Below are 20,772 nucleotides of genomic sequence, written 5' to 3' on the forward strand. Positions count from 1 at the left end.
TTTGTTTATTAGATTTAAAAAAAAGTCTGCAAAGAGAATATTTTGTCAATGTGGAAGAGGTGAAACAAAAGAATGGCAGAAACACTAAAATGTGTATTGCATTCAATGAAGAGTACTTAGAAGGCAACTAAAATTTAAACATTTAACAATGAATACACAGCTTTTTATAAATAAATTCTTAGTTTTGAGGGGTTCCCCTCATAGTTGTTCATAATATTTTCTTACAATTCTTTGGTTTTCTTTGGTGTCCATTATTACTCTTCCTCTTTCATTTCTGATTTTATTTATTTGGGTTATCTCTCTTTTTTTGATGTGTCTGCTTAAAGATTTGTCAGTCTTGTTTATCTTCTCAAAGAACAGGTCTTGGACTCATTGATATTTTGTATTGTTTTTAGACTCTATTTCATTTATTTCTGCTCTTATCTTTATTGCTTCCTTCCACTCACTTTGGGCTTTTTCAAGTTCCAAAGTTTGTTTGTTGTTCTTCTTCAAGTTCCTTTAAGTGTAAAGTCAGATTCTTTATTGTAGCTTTTTCTTTTCTTTTCTTTTTTTGAGATAGAATGTAATGCTTTGAATTTCCCTCTTAAGATTGCTTTCCCAGTGTCCCATAGGTTTTCGATCGTTGTGTCCTCATTTTCATTTGTTTCAAGGTATTTTTAAATTTTTTTCTTTGATCTCATTGTTGACCCACTCATTGTTTAATAACATGCTATTTAGGTTCCATATCTTTGTGTATTTTTTCAGTTTTCTTCTTGTGACTGATTTCTAGGTGCATAGCATTGTGGTTAGAGAAGATGCTTGATGTGATTTCCATCTTCTTATATTTATTGAGACTTGTTTTATATACTAACATGTGGTCTATCCTAGAAAACATTCCATGTGCACTTGAAAAGAATTTATATTCTGCTGTTTTCTAGTGAAATGCTCTTTAGATAGATACCAATTAAATCCAGTTCATTGTTCATCTAGTGTGTCATTTAAGGATGCTGTCTCCTTGTTTATTCTGTGAGGAAGATCTATCCATTGAAGTCAATGATATTAAAATCCCTGACTATGGCTGTATTTCTGTCGGTCTCTCCTTTTACATCCATCAAGATTTGCTTTACATATTTAGGTGATGCTGCATTTTGAGTGCATAAATATTTATTATGGTTATATCTTCTTGTTAGAGTGTTCCATTTATCATTATATAGTGTCCTCTTTTTCTCTTACTATAGCCTTGGTTTTAAAGTCTATTTTGTCAGACATAAGTATTGCTACCCCAGCTCTTTTTATCTTTCCATTTTCATGAAATATCTTTTGTCCATCTCTTTACTTTTAGTCTGTGTGGTTAGGGAAATTTTTGGTTATTATTTTTGAAATAGGTTCTCGATTCTTTGCTCACTCTTCTTCTGGTATTGCCATGAAGCAGATGTTGTTATGCTTCATGTTGTTCCAAACGTTTCTTTTTTTTTTTTAACAATTAGGAAATTTATTTTCTCAAATAACAGCATGTCCAGATGCAGAGCAGGCTTCAGGCAAGGCAAAATCAATGGCTCAGCAGTATTCTCAGGAACTAGAATCTTTTCATTTCTTGGTCCTGCCATTCTCAGAAAATCTGCTTAAGGTAGTTTGAAACATCACTTCCAGGCATAACATCACCCAATGGAAAAGAAAATGTCTCTCTTTGTCTCCTTAGGAGGAAATAAATCTTTCCCAGAAGTCCCTAGGTTGACTTGACCTCATATACAATTCATTGGATAATTTTGGGCCGCATGTTCTCGTTTTCTTTTTAAATTTTTAAATCATGTTTATGCTATTACAATTGTCTCAGTTTTTCCTCTTTTACTCCCTCCACCCACCCCACCACCACCCCTTGTTCCCACAGTCAATTCCCACTCTGTTGTCCATATCCATGGGTCATTCAGGCATGTTCTTTGTCTAGTCCCTTCCCCTTCTTTCCACCATGGTCTTCCTTCCCCATGCCCTCTGGTCACTTTCACTCTGTTCCATGTTTCCATGCCTGTGCTTTATTTTGTTCATTAGTTTTTTTTGTTGTTGAATAGAGTCCACTTATAGGTGAGATCATATGGTATTTGTCTTTCATCAACTGGCTTATTTCACTTAGCTTAATATTCTTCAGTTCCATCCATGTTGTTGCAAAAGGTAGGAGTTCCATCCCTTCCCTTTCTTCCTTTCTTTCTTTCTTCCTTTTTCTTTCTTTCTTTCTCTTTCTTTCTTTCTTTTTCTTTCTTTCCTTCTTCCTTTTTCTTTCTTTCTTTCTTTCTTCCTTTCTTTCTTCCTTCCTTCCTTCCTTTCTTTCTTTCTTTCTTCTCCTTCCTTCCTTCCTTCCTTCTTTCCTTCCTTCCTTCAATGCAGATTGATTTTATTTATTATTTTAAATGTCAAAGTTAATCATAAAATATTAAAAAATTTAAAACCATCATAAAGCCTCAGCAATTCAAACAGCATGACAGCAGCACAGAAATAATCAAGTAGATCAATGAAATCAAATGAGCATAATAGAGACAAATGTATATATCTGTCTAACAATGTAATATATGATTAAGTTGATATTTTAAATCAATGGGGTAAATAAGGCTTATTCAACAAATAAGGTGCACGGACCACTATTATTTGAAATAAGACAAATATAGAGCCATATTTCACATGTTATACAAGAAATATTCAGGTGAATTAAAAATCAATAAGTAAAATCTAAGGAGTTTCAGGAGAAAGTACAAACTAATATTTTTCTTACCCTGAAGTAAAATATTTACAGACAGAAGCTATAAAGTAAAATATTGACAATATGACTATATTAAACATTTAAGACTGTACAGTAATATACATATAAAAAAGTTAAAGGACAGGTAATAGAATAGGAAAATATTGGCAACACATCTAAAAAAGGGTTAATGGTTTGTTTTGTTGGGGTTTATTTTAGGGGGAAAATTCTACAAACATTTGATCAAAAAATTGATAAAGAATACCAAAAAATTACTTAAAGCTTTTTAAAAATAATAGAAATAGGCAAGAAGTATACAAAAACAGGTTTAGTTTCTACAAATAATAAAGGAACAATTAAAATATCACATCATTGTCACAATCAGATTAATAACTATTAAAAAATATTGGTAATATCAAATATTGGCAACTGTGAAAGGAACTGGGCATTCATAGACTCTTTCCTTCATCTTCTTAAAGCAGTCCCTTTAGCATATTTTGCAGTGCTGGTTTGGGAGAGGTGTATTCTTTTAGCCTTCTTTTGTCTGGGAAACTCCTTATTTCACCTTTCATTTTAACTGAGAGCCTTGCTGGGTAGAGCAGTCTTGGTTGCAGGCCTTTGTTTTTCATGACTTGGAATATTTCTTGTCATTCCCTTCTGGCTTGCAGTGTTTCTGATGAGAAGTCAGCTGCAGCTGTATTGGGGTTCCCTTATATCTTTCTCCCTTGTTTACTTTAGGATTCTCTGTTTGTCTTTGATATTTGCGATTTAATGATGATGTGTCTTGGAGTGGGCCTCATTGGGTTCCTCTTGAATGGGACCCTTGGTGCTTCCTAGACTTGTGTGACTTTTTCTCTCCTCCAATTCTGGAAGTTTTCCATCATTACTTTTTCAAACACGTTCTCTATTCCTTCCTCAGCCTCTTCTCCTTCTGGTATCCCTATTATATGGATATTATTTTGTTTCAGGTTGTCCTGTATTTCCCTCAACACTTCTTCATTCTTTTTTAGTCTTTTTTCATTTTCTTGCTCTTTCTGGAAGCTTTTTTCTACCTTGTCCTCCAGCTCACTGATTCGATACTCTGCTTCATCTCATCTACTTTTGATTCCTTCTACTGTGTTCTTCAATTCAGAAACTGTATTCTTCATTTCCTCTTGTTTTGTATTGATAGTTTCTATGTCCTTTTTCATGGTGATATAGTTTGCAGTAAGTTCCTCGTAGTTTCCCTATAGTTTTTTGTAATTCTCTCTGAGCTCACTGAGCTCATTGAGCTTCCTTAGAACTGTTGTTTTGAACTCAATATCTGATAGTTTACTTGGCTCTATGTCATTTAGTTCTCTTCCTGGGGATTCCTCCTTTCCCTTCGAGCAAGGGGTATTTCTTTGTCTTCTCATTATTAGTGAGACTATTTTTTTTTTTTTTTGCTTCTGCTTCTTAATTTGCTGTCTTGACTTCCTGACGCTGTGGTGTGAAGGTCTGTGGTAGGAGACCACTGTTTTTTCTTTCTGAATCTTCCTCTGATGATGTCAGATGTTGACCCTGTCTGACTTTAGGCAGTCTGTTTGAGACTCCAGGAATCTACTATCTGTGGCTGTCTCCTTCAGCTGTTAATCTAGTCACTCTGCACTGAACAGGCCTCCTTTGACAGCTCAGGGCAGCGTGGAATTACACCTGGGGGCAGAGCTATTGGGTCCTCTGATGCTTCTGCTGCTCAGGGGGAGTGGTCTCTGCCTGAGCAAGATGGCTGCTGCCATATGGGGGATGAATCAGTACCAAGATCCCACCGGTTACTCTCTCAATTCTCTCCCTAAAGCCTCCTTCCCCAGTCTCTCCTCAGGCATCTCTAGCCCACTCTGCCCTTGCCTTTGCCGGAGACCAGGGTAAGTGGCTGCAAATAAAAATTTATGCGTTGGCCCCTTAAATGGTTCTTTGCATCTCCAGCTGCTTGTCTGGTCAAGAGCAACCCTGCCACATTTCACAGCTGGCTGTTTTCAGTGTCCTTTTTGGACTCTTGTGTTGTTAAGCTGGAGATCCCTGCTTACTGTTTAGACTCCACTCTTCTCAGGGGGGTCCAACTGGCCATTTCAATATCCTTCTGGTGCTGCCTTCCATGGGCATCCTGCCTGCCTTCTCAAGTCTCTACCACACTCCTTACCAGTTAGATTGCACTAAAGCCAGTTCTTCTGTCTCCGAGGTTACAAGGCTCTTCTCTCACTATTGTTCAGCTGTTTGTTCCAGCTGATTTTTCCACAATTTAGTTGTAATTCCAGTGTGGTCCTGGGAGGAGGTCAGTGTGACTTCCACTCACTCCTCTGCCATCTTGATTCTCCCAAACATTACTTAAACTTTCTTCATTTTTAAAATTCCTTTTTTCTTTTTGCTGCTCTGCTTGGGTGTTTTTATCTACCTTGTTTTCCAAATCACTGATTTGACTCTCCGCTTCATATAACCTCCTGGTTATTCTTTCCAGTGTATTATTTATTTCAGATATTGCATTCTTTATTTTTTGACTGGTCCTTTTTTATGGTTTCTATGTCTTCTTTCATACTGTTTAATATCCTTCTAATCATTACTCAAAACTCTTTATCTGATAAATTGCTTGCTTCCATTTCATTTAATTCTTCTGGAGAATTCTCTTGTTTTTTAACTTGGGGTCTGTTTCTTTGTCTTCCTATTTCAACTGCCTCTTTGTATTTCTTTCTATGTATTAGGTAGTCCTGAAAATACTCTGGTGCAATTCTATATCAGATTTTGCCTGTTACTCATTCTGAGCAACCCTGTCTGGGGCTATCATTGATCCACAGCTTGTGGCTCCTTCTGCTAGGCCTCGGTATGTGCAGAAAGAACCAAATTGCACACCAAGGCTCCCTTTTTTTCAGCACTGAGCCTGGGGGAGGTTCAGCAAAATCCTCTGAGCTCCCAGGTTATTGCTTTCCCCTGTAGTGTTAGTTTGTTATTGGCTTACCCATGGAAATAGCCTCTAGCTGTACTGCTCAGCAGCCTAGCTTAGCCTCTCATGGTGGAGCTATTGCTTCCCCCTAGGCTGATGCCACATGGAGGAGAGTGCTCTGCCTAAGAAAGATGGTTTCTGCAGTATGGGGAATAACTCAGCACAGGGATCCTGGTGGCTGACACTTCAGCTCTCTCCCCACAGCCATCTTTAGACTCCTCATATGGCTCTACTCTGCTCTGCTCTCCTTTTCCTGGAGCCCAGGGTAAGTCACTGCAAAAAAAAAAAAAAAAATTGTGTGTGTTGGCCCTTTAAGAGGCTTTCTTCATCTCTAGCCATCTCTCTATTGCTGACAGAATCCCCACTTTTTTTCATAGCTGGATGCTATTTGGGTTCTTTTCCTGGTTCTGGGGCTCTAGGCTGAAGAGCACCAGATTTAGATCCCATGCTCCTCAAGGGGAACACCCCAGCCATTGAAATACCCCTCTAGAACATTAGCTGCTGCCCATGGGAGCCCAGCTGGCCCTCTCATGGCCCCACACTTCCTACCAGTCTTGCTGTGGCAATATGCTTTCTTCCATAAGTTCTTGGTTATAAGGCTTCTCTCCAGCTAGTGTTTAGTTGGTTATTCAGAATGATTTTTCTGTAATTTAGTTGTAATTCCAGTTTAGTCCTTGGAAGAGGTTAGTATATCTTCCACCTACTCTATCACCATCTTGGATCTCCCTAGTCAGAAATCTTTATCTCCAACTAGTTCTAGAGTCACTCAGATAAGCATTTCTTTATAGTCTGCTTTGGTTCAATATAGCAGGCAACACTCATTTTGTTTGAAAAACCTCCAGGGTCAAATCTCAAAACCTCAACTGAAACACCATGCAGTTTGTTCGATGGTTGTGGTTTGTTTGTTTGAAGCCACAGCGCTTCTGCACAATGCCCTTTTCAAACAAACTAGGACTCAAGTACTGTCATGTGCCCTGTAGCTACCCAGTAGATCTGGAACAAAAAGTGAAAATTTCCCAGCTACTTTTCAATATACAAATAGTGTTAAATTTAAAACTGGCAGCTATGCACTTTAACCAATTTCTCTTGTGTGACTTAGTTCAACTACACTTCTTAAGTAAAACTTTCATTTTAGATATGGAAATAGATTTTCTTCCTGAACAACTTGTTCTTCTAGAAATAAGTGTTGAGTCAGACACAGGACAGTGGTTTTCCCAAAAGAAATATGCATCATATACAACATCTTCTTATTTGTAGTTAGCTCATGTTCCTCTATGATGGGAAAGCTTCTTCATCACATTTTGGGGATGAAAAGGAAGTGTCTCATGAAAATAGAATAAAACAGACTAAAATGAGGAGTGTGAATTACCTGTGGAGAAATTTGAAATATCTTTCAGAAGCAGGAAAATTCAATTTAAGGTACCAGAAAGTGGTTTTACTCACCACAAATGTAGAAGTAAATGCATATTTTAAAGTCATTAGTCTGGAAAGAACAGTTTTCACCTCAGAATTTACCCTACTTTTTGTTTCTTAGAACAATCTTTGCTGTTGCTACTTTAGAGTAAATGAAAGTCACTCAAACTTATTTCCCCTACAGCTCACATTATGATAATCACTCTATGTAAGTTATTCCATTTTACCCTTGCAACAACCTTAAAAGGAATGCGTACTTACCTCCATTAAACAGACCAGGAAGCTGAGAACTGGAAAACTTATGTATGGCTCCTAAATCAGGACTTGGATTAGGGCACTTCACCACTATCTTTGCAGCCTCTAATTGAAATTTCCTCATCAGATAATATATTATGCTAGACCCAGCTGGTGAACTGGGGCAAGAAGCTGGCTCCTGAGGGGTCAAGATGGATAGGACTTATTTCATGAAGCAGATAAAAAGTGAGGAGAAAAAGTTCAAACAAAGCCCTTGAAAAGAAGTCAGAGATAACCATTATGTAGACTGTATAGGGAATAGATGTTCTATGACCAAAAACCAGGTTTCAAACCTATATATGAATTTGATATAAATAGCAGCTGGTTAGAAATAAATGGGGGTGATCTGGGAGAACTGATTTAATGCATGAAGATTGTCAATGGGTCTGTAACAAATGTGTGAATTAGGCTAGATTAAAGAATATTATACTCTATCAGACAGAAATTAACATCTAATTAGATAGTTCAATGTCTGGAAGCAGCAAATAGGCAAGAAGTTCTATAAAATGCTACTATTAACACTATTAATTATTAGAAGCAACATATGGAATCAAAACTATGCTTACATACATAAGAGGAGATGTTGGAAACTAATATTGAATCTACCTCATGTACTCATATCATTTTAAATTATATCATTTAAAAAATATTACATCCTGGTTTTAAAAATAAAAATAAAGAGATTTTAAGATAATAAAATAATCTTTCCCTGGCAGGGTGGCTCAGCTGGTCAAAGCATTGTCCCATACAAGGGGGAACCCAAAAATAACTGGAATTAATTTATTAAAAAATTATCTATTTATTCTTACATGTTTAAACTTCAGCCACCTTCCAAGTGCTCTCCATTTGATGCAATACGCCTATAGAGACCTTTTTTCTCTGCTAAAAAAAGTTTTTGAACTTGTCAATTTTGATGCCTTTTTGTGTTTCTGCAACTCTTTGTTTCACCTCTTCCACATTGGCAAATGTGTCCCTTTGAGCACTTTGTTTAATCCAGGGAAATAAACAAACAAAAAAAAGTTGCTCAGGGCAAAATCAGGAGAATAGGGAGGGTGGAGCATGGGTATCATGCCATTTTGGGTCAAAAACTGTTGGATACTCAGTGTGGTGTGAGCAGGTATGCTTATAAATCATCCATCATGAAATGGGCAAACACATTGAAGGAATCTTCAAAAAAAGTTCACTGAAGCTGAATTCAACCTCTTACTACAACATGAGCTGGTACAGTGATACAGATGGGTTCTAGAATATTCACCTAGCAGGGGAAGCCTGTAGTACAAAGGCCAACCTGCCAAAAGATAATTCCAGGTATTTTTGGAATTATCATTGATGGGGTCCCCTTTAATACCAGAAGTTCATGGGTTTGATCCCCAGTCAGGGCAAATGCCTAAATTGCACGTTTAATCCCTGGGGGTGGGGGGGGGGTGCATAAAGGAGGCAACCCATCAATGTTTTTATCTCACATCAATGTTTCTCTCTCTCTTTCCCCCTTCTTCTCTCTAAAATTAAATATATCCTTGGGTGAGAATTAAAAAATAATAATCTTGACATTCATAAATTTCTATTAATATTTTGTGTTATTGTACTTAATGTCTCATATTTATATATACATATAAAGGAAGAAGGAAAGGGAGGGGCAGAGGAAAAGAAAAAGGGAGAGAGAAGGCAAAAGAAAGAAAAAGGGGAGGAAGAAGAAAGGAGAAAAAGAAATAAAAACAAATTTATTTAAAAATCATATAATTGTACTTATGATGAATAACTTGGAATTCAGTTGAATTGAAGTGAGAGGGAGGAGGAGGACAGGAGGAGAGAGAGTTATGATAATGTGCAATTTAAAACATATGAATTATTTATTTCTGGAATTTTTCATTTAATATTTGGACCACAGTTGACTGCAGGTAACTGAAACCTCAAAAAGTGAAACTGTGGATAAGGGGAAAACTAATCTATTGCTTAATTCTCTGCTATGTTTGAAGGAACTTGACTTTGTTTTAATGTTTCTTCAAATTCTTACAAAATTTTTGTTACACATTATTTTTTATATTGCTATGCTTACATCAAAATATCTTCTTTAAAAAAAAAACATACTTTTCAAAGTTGTTATAGCTTATATATCCAACTAAGTAGATAAAATTCCCACCCCAAATGCTTTCAACATTGTTTCTATAACCCTGAATTCTATCCTGTTTCTTCTCCTATTTAGATGGGATTTGTCACTCAATAGAGTTTGTTTGCTTGATTGCTTGTTAATTAGGTAGCAGGAACTCAGATGCTTCAGTCCTAAACTTCTTAAATATCTATAAATGTCTTTTTGTTATCTTTATACTTAAATTGACAACAGAGCTGAAGATGAGTATTTCTCACAGAATTTTTTCATAATTTTTTTTCTACAAGACTGAGTGTTAATGTAGAAAGTCTGAGACCCAAACTCTACATAGTTTGTTTTGTTTGCCTTAGTGACTACCCACAAAAAAAAGCTTTCTACTTATTTTTTAAATTCAGTATTCTCAAGATTATATATAAAGTCAGTAATAATTTTTCTGCAGCAAAATCTTCTGAGGTTGATGTGCCCTTCTACTTTGTAGATAACAAGGCTTTTATTTTAAAAGATATTTTCTTCAAGTTTATATTTTGTATTATATTTTATACTGTATTTGGCCCTTTCAAGTATTTTAATTACATAAGTGTTATATCTCTATTCTTATCTATGTCATGATCTTTTTTACAATAACTGCTTCTTAAGTTTTATTCTAATTCATGTTGCTTTTAATATGGATTTCATCTCTTTAGTATATTTTTTTCTTCTCTTATTTTTCATCTCCTTCTTGGCCCTTGTATCTCTCTTCTGAAGTCCTTTGTAAAAGAGAACATATTGTCTACAACATTGCCTGCCCAGAATCATGTGCCTGAATTCTCCTGAGGCAATTTAGGCAAATTTTTCTCATATACTTTTCAGCTTCTAAAAGGTTGTCAGTTGCTTTATGCTTGAATGCACATTATTTCTTTTTATCTATTTGTCACCTATCTATTTATATGTCTATCTATCTATGTGTGTATAGCAGGGAAAAATTACAAACATCCAAAATTCAGGTATACAAAAATACAAAAATGTGCCAACAAATTGGACAACTTGGACAAAACGGATAAATTCCTAGAAACATACAATATTCCACAACTAATTCAGAAAGAATCAGAGATCCAGAATTGACAGATTACACCTAGTGAAATTGAAGCAGTAATCAAAAAACTCCCAACAAACATATGGCCTGGACCAGATGGCTTCACAGGTGAATTTCACCAAACATTCTGAGAAGAACTAACACCTCTCCTATTCAAGCTATTTCATAAAATTCAAGAGGAGGGAAGGCTCCCAAACTCATTTTACAATGCCAGCATTATCCTAATTCCAAAACCAGGAAAAGACAGTACAAAAAGGAAATTATATGCCAATGTTTCTGATGAACATAGGTGCTAACATCCTCAACAAAGTATTAGCAAATCAAATACAGCAATACATCAAAATGATCATATGCCGTGATCAAGTGGGATTATTCCAGGAATGCAAGGTTGGTACCACATTCACAAATCAATACATGTGCTTCACCACATAAACAAAATGAAGGAGAAAAACCACATGATTATATCAATTGATGCAGAAAATCTTTTGATCAAATCCAGCACCCATTTATGATCAAAACTCTCAGCAAAGTGGGAATAGAGGGAATATACTTAAGCAAAATAAAGGCAATATACGACAAACCCACCGCAAGCATCATATTCAATGGGCAAAAACTGTAAGTGTTCTCCTTAAGATCAGAAGCAAGACAAGGATGTCCTCTTTCACCTCTCTTATTCAACATAGTACTAGAGGTCCTAGCCACAGCAATCAGAAAGGAAGAAGAAATAAAAGGCATTCAAATTGGAAAGAAAGAATTAAAAAAGTCCTTATTTGCACATGAAATGATACTGTATATAGAGAACCCTAAAGATTCCATGAAGAAACTACTAGAATTGATAAGTGAATTCAACAAAGTAGCAGAATACAAAGTTAATATCCAGAAATAAGTTACATTTTTTATCCCAATAACAAACTAACAGAAAAGGAAATCAAGAAAATGATACCATTCACAATTGTTTCAAAAGGAATAAAATACCTTGCAATAAACTTAACCAAGGATTTAAAATACCTTTACTTGGAAAATTATAAGAGACTGAAAAAAGAAATTGAAGAAGATACAAATAAATGGAAGCACATACTGTGTTCATGAATAAGAAGAATTAGCATCATAAAATGTCCATACTACCAAAAGCAATCTATAGATTCAACACAATTCTTATCAAGAGTCCAATGATGTATTCACAGAACAAAAACAAATACATTTCAAAAATGTATATGGAACCCCAAAAGGGCCTGCAAAGCAACAGCTATCCTGAGAAAGAAGAACAAAGTTGGAGGAATCATGCTACCTAATATTAAACTATACTACAAATCAAAATAGGCTGGTACTGGCATAAAAAGGGACACACAGATCAATGGAACAGAATAGAAAGCCCAGAAATAAACCCATACCTTTATAGTCAATTAACATTTGACAGATGAAGCAAGCATATACAATGGGCTAAAAAAGTTTATTCAATAAATGGTATTGGGAAAACTGAACAGATACATGCAGAAAAAATGAAACTAGACCACTTCTTACACCATACACGAGAATAAACTCAAAATAGATCAGAGACTTAAATGTTAGATCCAAAACCATAAAAATCCTAAAAGAAAATATAGACAGCAAAATCTGATATTGCTCATGGAAATTTTTTTTTGGATATATTTCCTCAGGCAAGGAAAACAAAAGAAAAAATAAACAAACGGGACTACATCAGCCTCAAAAGTCTTTGCACAGTAAGGGAAAACATCAAAAAAATTTAAAAAATAAAAAAACAACCCACAGAATGGGAGAACTTACTGGTCAATACATCTGATAAGAGGTTAATATCAAAAATCTATAAAGTACTTACAAAACTCAACAGCAGAAAACAAACAACCTAATTAAAAAATAAGCAAAGAACGTCAATAGACATTTCTCCAGAGAGGACATACAAATGGCCAATAGACATATGAAAAGATGCTCAATGTCACTAATAATCACACAAATGCAAATTAAAACCACCAGTGAGATATCATCTCACACCTGTCAGAATGGCTACCATCGATAAATCAACAACCAAGCGCTTGCAAGGATGTGGAGAAAGAGGAACCCTTTTGTACTGTTGGTGGGAATGCAGACTGGTACAGATACTGTGGGAAGCAGTGTGGAAATACCTCAAAAAATTAAAAATGGATCTGCCTTTTGACCCAGTGATCCCACTTTTGGGACTATATCCAAAGGGAACCAAAACACTAATTTGAAAGAACTTAAGCACCACTATATTCATTGCAGCATTATTTACAATCACCAAGATATGGAAGCAGCCTAAGTGTCATTCAGTAGATGAGTAGATAAAACAATTATGGGACATTTACACAATGAAATGCTACTCAGCCATAAAAAAAAGAAAATTTTACCCTTTCCAACAGTATAGATGGACCTGGAGAACATTATGGTAAGTGAAATAAGCCAGTTGGAAAAAGCAAATACCATATGATTTCACTCATATGTAGAACCTAATTAACAAATTGAACTAACAAACAAAACAGAGATAGACTCATAGATGAAGAGCAGATGACAGCTAGTGGAAGGGGTGGGCGTGAAGGGATAGAGCAAAAGGTCTCAAGATATGGACAACAGTGTGGTGACTGCTGCGGAGAGGAGGGTAATAGGGGAATAATGGTAATGGAAAAAAATACTATAAAGATTAAATTTAAAAAATATCAGTTGAAAACATAAACCAACACTACTCAGTAAATACTATTTTGTTTTAGAGAATATTATTAGGTTTTTATAAAGATGTTATTTATGTCAGCATGTAATGAACTCACTGTTGTAATTAAATAGACTAATAAATAAATATTTTACAAATATAAAAAAATACAACTTTGTTTTCTATAGGTGACCTCATAGTGACCAAAGTCTCTTAGTCTCCCTAGTATAGACAACTTATTCTATATGGTATGGTCAATTGTTTTTCTAAATTATTAATTTTGACAACAGTTGACTGATATCCTATTGTTATTGTATATTTAACTTACAAATCTACCATTTGATATATAATATCACAAAACATTATTAAAAATATAAAATAATTTAATTGACAGATTCTCTCCTTGACCAAATTCAGATTTCTTTGAGTTTTCTACAAATCTAGGCCTCAGCTTTGGTCTATAAAGATGGCAGGGTCTCTATACAAGCAACTTTGTTCACCCACCAACACCAAGAGACTTGAACAAAATCTAATATAATTTCTAATGTCTCAAAGTCATGTCTCTTTGATGCCCCGATCTTCTTAAGTTCCTACCTAGGAAAGCCCAAAGCTACCATAAAAAATTTACTGATTGTTTGAGCCAACACCTGGAAACAGCACTCCTGTATGCTAGTCGCAGTAGGAGGGTAGGAGCCTAACTTCAATATGTGGGAGTCAGCAAACCCTGATGGCCTAATCATATTGATAAACCTCCCTATTCATTTCCTGTATCTTCCTACTTCTCTGACTCTGCAGGAACCTCTAATCATTCCTCCTCTCTCATTCTCTCTCTAATATGCCCAGTCATCTCTTCATAGATTGAAGCTGAGCTCAATTTACACTCAACTCTCTTCCCTACTGCAGTAGTTACTGAACAAAGTTTATCTTTCTGACTTTAACAAGTACCTCGCTTTGTTTCTCTTTGACAGTATGCATCAAAATATACCATGTATATAAATTAAAAGACACACTATTGTAATAAAGTTGTTTTTGTCCAAATTATTCCATATATTCAACACCATGCCAATGAAAGTCTGAAATGTGCCCATGTAACTTAACAACCCAATTCTAATTAATATGAAAATTAAAAAGATCAAGAATAGCTACTATAATTTAAAAGAACATTTATAATTAAAAAGAACTATAATTTAAAAGAATTGTCTTACAAAATAAAAAGTTTTAATAAAAATAATAAAAAATTAAAAAGTTTATTATAAAGTTATTTTCAATATGACATGTTACTTATATAGGGATGTACTGTGTGATCAATGAATAGAAGGAAATTTGAAATCAAATACACACTGACAAGTAAATGTTATATTATTGAGATGGCATTACAAATCAATTATAAAAGAATAAACTAATGTATTGATCTGGGACAAATTGTTATCTACATGGAAAAAATGAGTTAAATTTTAAATTTGCCTAATTCATAAAAATATAACACTTTTATTTGTATAAACGTTAAAAACACAATATCTACTCATTTTATTTTTTGCTATTCATATGTAGATATATATTAAAACATATGGAAATGCATGAGAATGCTAAAAATAAAAATAAGTTACTTCTGGAAGGCAAATTAATATATATATTCAGAGACAGGACAAAGGGAGCTTTAACTGTGCCTATAAAGATTTATTTCCTTCAAAGTCATTTCAGGCAGCCTTGGCCGTGTGGCTCAGTTGGTTGGAGCATCATCCAATACACCAAAAGTTTGTGGATTTGGTCCCGAGTCAGGGGGCATATACCTAGGTTGCACATTAGATACTCAGTCCGCTGCTGGGGGTGCATATGAGAGGCAACCAATGGATGTGGATTTTTCTCTCTCCCTCCCTCCCTCTCTCCTTCTCCCTTTTTCTCCCTCTAAACATCAGTAAACAAATTCTTGAGTGAGGATTTTAAAAAATTCATGTCAGGCAAATTTGACAAGGTATTATAATTTTTAAATAGTTGGTTTTATTATTCTCTATAACTCTCTGCATTTTGAAATTATTCTAAGTAAATTGGGGAAAAAGGAGAATTAACATTCATCAAGCTCTTACTCTGTGTTAATCATGATGCTAAATGCCTTAATTTACACTTTTATATATTTCTCACAAAAACCTATAAAGTGGTCACTATATTTACAGAGAAATTGAATTTCAGAGAGGTTAAATTTCTAGAATGTTAAAATATCCAGAAGTGTCTGGTTCTAAGCACTGTAGAGACATTCACTAAAATGTGAATTTTTCAAATGTGTCTCTGAAGCAAAGAATTATGAACCCAAATCTCTTTTTCAAGTTTTGTTTGTCTCCACAATCCCTTTAGCATAAATACAGCATGAAAATATCTGGGTTTCTTTTTTTCCCATGGTGCCCTACACGCTGGAAGTTTTCAATATAATCATAAAGATTGTTTGCTAATAGATATAAAAATCCTACCATAATTTGCCAAATGATATGGATGGTTTGCAACAAGAAAGTAGGAATGATTTCTGAAGTATCTTCTGAAGTTATCTGCCATTTTCTCCTTCAATGTAGTTAACAGAAAAAAATGCCTATATGCATGTTTGGCTGTGATGTTTGCTGTTTCAACTACTCTGCTTCGGGCCAAACATTTAAACTTAGAATGAGGGTTCATATTGGAAAAAGAGGGGGTATTGGAATAACCACTTCCTTTGACTCCCCAGGTAATATCAGCCAGTAGGGAATGGATACAGAAAATAGAAAAATACATTACATTTTTAAGTAATCTTTTCTGTTTCTATTTAATAATTTCTCTCAAATATACACTTTGAGGTGAAATTGCAGCTGTGTCATAGAAAATACAAATATTTAATATTTTCAGACATGTTAAAAATACTCCCTATATTGGTCATACTGATCCTGCAAAGAAGCTTATAAATTTTTCTATTGTGCCATAATCTAACTAATACATGATATTAGCAAGCTTTTTAGTTTGCGTGAACCTGTGAATCTGATCCATGTAAAATGCTATTTTAATTTGTAAATCTTGATTCCTGAGGCATTAGTGAAGGAACATTTCATTTTTTTATTTGGATGTTTTCATTTCTTCTGGAAATTGCCCATTTATTTCCCTTATTTATTTTAAAACTTGTTTACCTACATTTTCATATAGATTTATAGGAGTTATTTATATATTCTAGTCACCAGTTTTTTGTGTGATATATATAGTTAAATATATGTATTTATATATATTTAATGTATAACTATATATAATATATAACTCTATATAAATAAATAAAATATATTTTTTCTAAGCTAATAAAATATTTTATATTCTGTTTATCTAGAAGTTCTGTCACACCAACTTGTTAAAATAAGCTGGAAATGTAGATTTGAGGGTGGTATGAGTGATTGATACTCTCATTGCAGATATAACAGAGGCTTAATTAAAAACTAAAAATCTCACTTCTCTAGACCTTTTTCTGACAAATTTAAATACTAGGACCCTCTGAAATATCTATTTTTTATAAAGCTACAATAATCAAGACAATGTGATATTGGCAAATGAATAGACACATATATTAGTGGAACAGAATAGAAAGCCCAGAAATAGATCAACAGAAGTATGAGGAGAGACCCTCCCCCCAAATTGTTAATATCTTCTGGAGAACAGGCCCCTTGTAGTATAGGCTTCCCCCTCTAGGTGAGTGTTCTAGGAATCCATCTGTATCAGTGTACCAGCTGGCATTGTTGTGAGAGGCTGCATTCAGACTCAGCAAATTTTTTTTGAAGACTCTTTTAACACATTTGCCCATTTCATGGTGGGTGATTTATGAGTGCACCTTCCCACACTGCACTGAGTGTTCAGAAGTTTTTGACCAAAAATGGCATGATGACCATGCCCCACCCTCCCTATTCACCAGATCTTCCTCCAAGTAATGTTTGTTTTTTGTTTCCCTGGGTGAAGAAAAAACCCTCAAAGGGAAATTTTGTGCCAGTGTGGGAGAGGTAAAACAAAAAATGGCAGAAGTACTAAAAAACTTCAAACTCAGTGAGTTCAGAAGCTGTTTTGAGCAGGGGATAGGTGCATTTCATCAAATGGAGAGTACTTTGAAAGTGGCTGAACTTAAATATACAATTTTTAATGAATAAATTCTGAGGGCCTGCAGGGTCCCCCCTTGGATAGTCAATCGACCTTTGACGAAAGAGCAAAGGAAAATCAATTAAGAAAGCATATTTACAACTAGTGGTACTGAAAAAATTAGACAGTCATATGCCAAAAAGGAAAGTAATCTTACTCCTTTGACAAAAATTAACTAAAAATGTAAAAATGGATCTTAGACATAAATATAGAACTTCTGGGGGGAAAAAATAAAACAGGAGAAAAGTCTATGTGAAGTTGGATTTAGCAATGAGTTTTTAGATGTAAAAAGAAAAGCAAAATTCATACAAGAACAATATGATAAATTCAGCTTCATTAAAATAAAAAATTTCCATCAGTGAAAGAGGCAGGGAAAATAAGACAAGCCACAAATTGGGAGGAAATATTTGCAAACCACATAACTGATAAGTTCTTTTTACCAAAATTTACAAAAAACTCTGAAAGTTCAATGATAAGAAAGTAAACAACTCAAGAAATAGGTGAAAGGTACGAATAGGCACCTTACAAAGGAAGACATACAGGTGGAAAATAAGCATTTGAAAATTTCTCAACATTGTTATTAGGTAATTACAAATTAAAACAATAAGATGCCACTACAAACCTATAAAAATGGCTAAAATCCAAAAAACTAAAATACCAAAAGCTTACAAGTATCTGGAACAACAGAAATTCTCATTCATTACTTGAACACAAAATACTACAAACACTTTGAAGTGCGTTTTGGCAGTTTCTTGTGAAGTTAAACATGCTCTTAACATATAATTCAGCAGTTGTATTCCTACATATTTGTCCAATTAATTTGAAAACATATGTCCACACAAAAAATCTGCATGTGAATGTTTATAATAGCTTTATTAACTAGTTGCCCAAAACTGGAAGCAACCAAGATATCCTTCAACAGATTAATAAATCAACACATAGTAGAATTATACATTTATACAATAGAATGTTACTGAATTTAAACAAACCAGCTGTCGAGACTTGGAGGAATCTTAAATACATGTTGCTAAGGGAAAGAAATCAATCAGAAAAATCTACATATTGTATGATTCCAATTGTATGATACTCTGGACAAAGCACAACTAGAGAGACAGTAAAATGATCAGTTGTTATAGATTAATAATGGTTTCTAGTTTCTGTACTTTAAAATGCTTTGACAACTTGGGACCTGTGGACCCAGGGAGGAGTTGGTTCTCCTAAAGTTAGCTAATTCCTAGAGGTAGCAAAACATTTTCTGAAAGCATACCTTTGACTTGTAAACCAAGCAATCCTGAGCCCACACCCCAAACCACCTCCTTTATCCAATTTTCCCACACTTAACAGATATTCCCTATATGATGAAAATAACACTTGATTTCTGTCTTTATGAGGAAAACATTATATAAATTTCAATATCTAGATATCCCAAAAACGCTTGACCAGTTATTCTCAAAACTGACAAGATAATAAATACAAGAAAAATCAGAAAAACTCCACAGCCATGAGGAGCCACAGGAGACATGACAATTAAATGTAGTGTGATATCCTTGATGGGACCCTGAAACAGAAAAAGAACAGTAGGTAAAAACTAAGAAAATCTGAATAAACTATGAACTTAATAGTAATGTATCAATATTGGTTTATTAATTATAATAAATGTGTCATCCTTATATAAGATTTTAATATTTGCAAGTGGGTTCAGGATATATGGAAATTCTCTGTAATATTTTCTTAATTTTTCTATAAATCCAAAATCCTTTCAAAACATAAAGTCTACTTAAAAAATAAAACTCACAGCAAGGTAAAACATTAGTCACTCAAAATATTTCAATACCAGAGGAGTTTGTTGTAATTTCTGACACATTTTAGAAAATACATCCTAAACTTAATTGAGGAAATTGAATAGAATACAATCTACTAAATGTTTCCACAATTTAAGGTACTTTCAAAAGAATTATGCATAGAAAAAATCTTTAAAAACAGATGGTTTAGAAATCTACATTTCTTAAAAGAGATAAATAAAAATTAGCAAAAATAATTTATTAAAATGGTTTATTTTTAAAGTTATTAAGGAATATTTTTTCCCTCAGAATTCCTTTGGGTCCATATAATCCACAAGTACACAAAATTTTAGGTTAAGTAAAATGAGCATCCTGTTTATCCAACAATATGTCCCATACAGTAGACCCAAAGAAGAGAAGAGGGGAAGTGAATGTTTACAAATTGAATCAATTTACTTACAAACATAATCTTCTAAATATTTGTGAAATTGTCACAAGGCAAAAGAATCAGCTCAAACAATGGATTCTGCTAACCATAGTATGTTATGCAAATCAGGGCTGCCAGGAATGATGCCTTTGAGTTATCAGCCTGATACTATCATGTGTAAGTGGAAAACATAGCCAACTAAAAGAAAGACTTTAGATGCTCACTTTGGCAGCATTCACGCTAAAATTGAAACAATAGAGAAGTTAGCATGGTCCTTGCACAGGATGACACAGAAATTCTTGAAGCATCTCATATTTTGTGGAACGGGGACTTTTTGTTTAATGAGTATGGAGTTTCCATTTGAAATAATGAAAAAGTTTGAGATGGATGTTGGTGATGGTTGCATAATAATGTGAAGAAATTTAATGCCACTGAAACACTTATTGAAAAACAATTAAAATAGTAAATTTTATAACATAGATATTTCACAACAAAATTAAAAGAAAGATTTGGGAAATACCAGAAAGGTTAATTCCTCCTTAAATGAAGACAGTATAGGGATATGAGGAATAGAAGACTACCGTGTGTCCAGGAAGCCAAGGTAAAACCAGGTGGCCAGAAGGAGTAGTTCACTGCAAAAATGCCATCACCCCTCCACTCCCTGTTCAAAAAAAAAAAAAAAAAAAAAAAAAAGAATTTCCTATTCCTTCTAACTGCTTGCTTTTTCTATACTGACATGGAAAAATCTACAAGCCTGCCTTTTTTAAAAAAAGGCTGTCTTTGAAAGCAAGCCTATTTTGTCCCAGCTTATAAAAGCAGCCAAGCAGAGTTAACTCCCCTAGATAGCTTAAAGGTCCTTCCTTTCTCTGTATGCCTCCTCTGTGCTTGGGCATAAGCTTAATAAGATCAACCTTAAAATTATTCTGGGGCTTCCTCTTGACTATCATTGCTAATCTAAGCACCCTAACACCAGTAACAAAATGACTCTCCTAACTTAATTCCAGGGCTGTGAAACTTTAGTTTGTATGATTTAGTTCCTTGAGCTAAAGAGCTACATAATAAATCTGCTTTTAAAATTTTTTATTTTGATATAAATATAGATCTGCATACAGGTTTAAGAAATAATATAGAGAAAGCCCATGTACAGATTATCCAGTTTCCCCAACAATAACATCTTGCAAAACTATAGTACAATATTATAATAAGGATATTA

At 34.3% G+C, this 20,772-nt stretch overlaps 1 non-coding gene across 1 annotated transcript; it reads left to right on the top strand.

Moving 5' to 3' along the window:
• Positions 1 to 19,775: 19,775 nt before the first annotated feature.
• On the top strand, positions 19,776 to 19,878 carry LOC129076342 (U6 spliceosomal RNA). Its single transcript, XR_008529743.1, has one exon. It is a non-coding gene; the product is annotated as a U6 spliceosomal RNA (small nuclear RNA).
• Positions 19,879 to 20,772: the final 894 nt, after the last annotated feature.

This window comes from Pteronotus mesoamericanus, unplaced genomic scaffold (genome assembly GCF_021234165.1).
Source record: "Pteronotus mesoamericanus isolate MK-2021 breed Mesoamerican mustached bat unplaced genomic scaffold, CSHL_Meso_final contig_59, whole genome shotgun sequence".
Taxonomy (NCBI): Eukaryota; Metazoa; Chordata; class Mammalia; order Chiroptera; family Mormoopidae; genus Pteronotus; species Pteronotus mesoamericanus.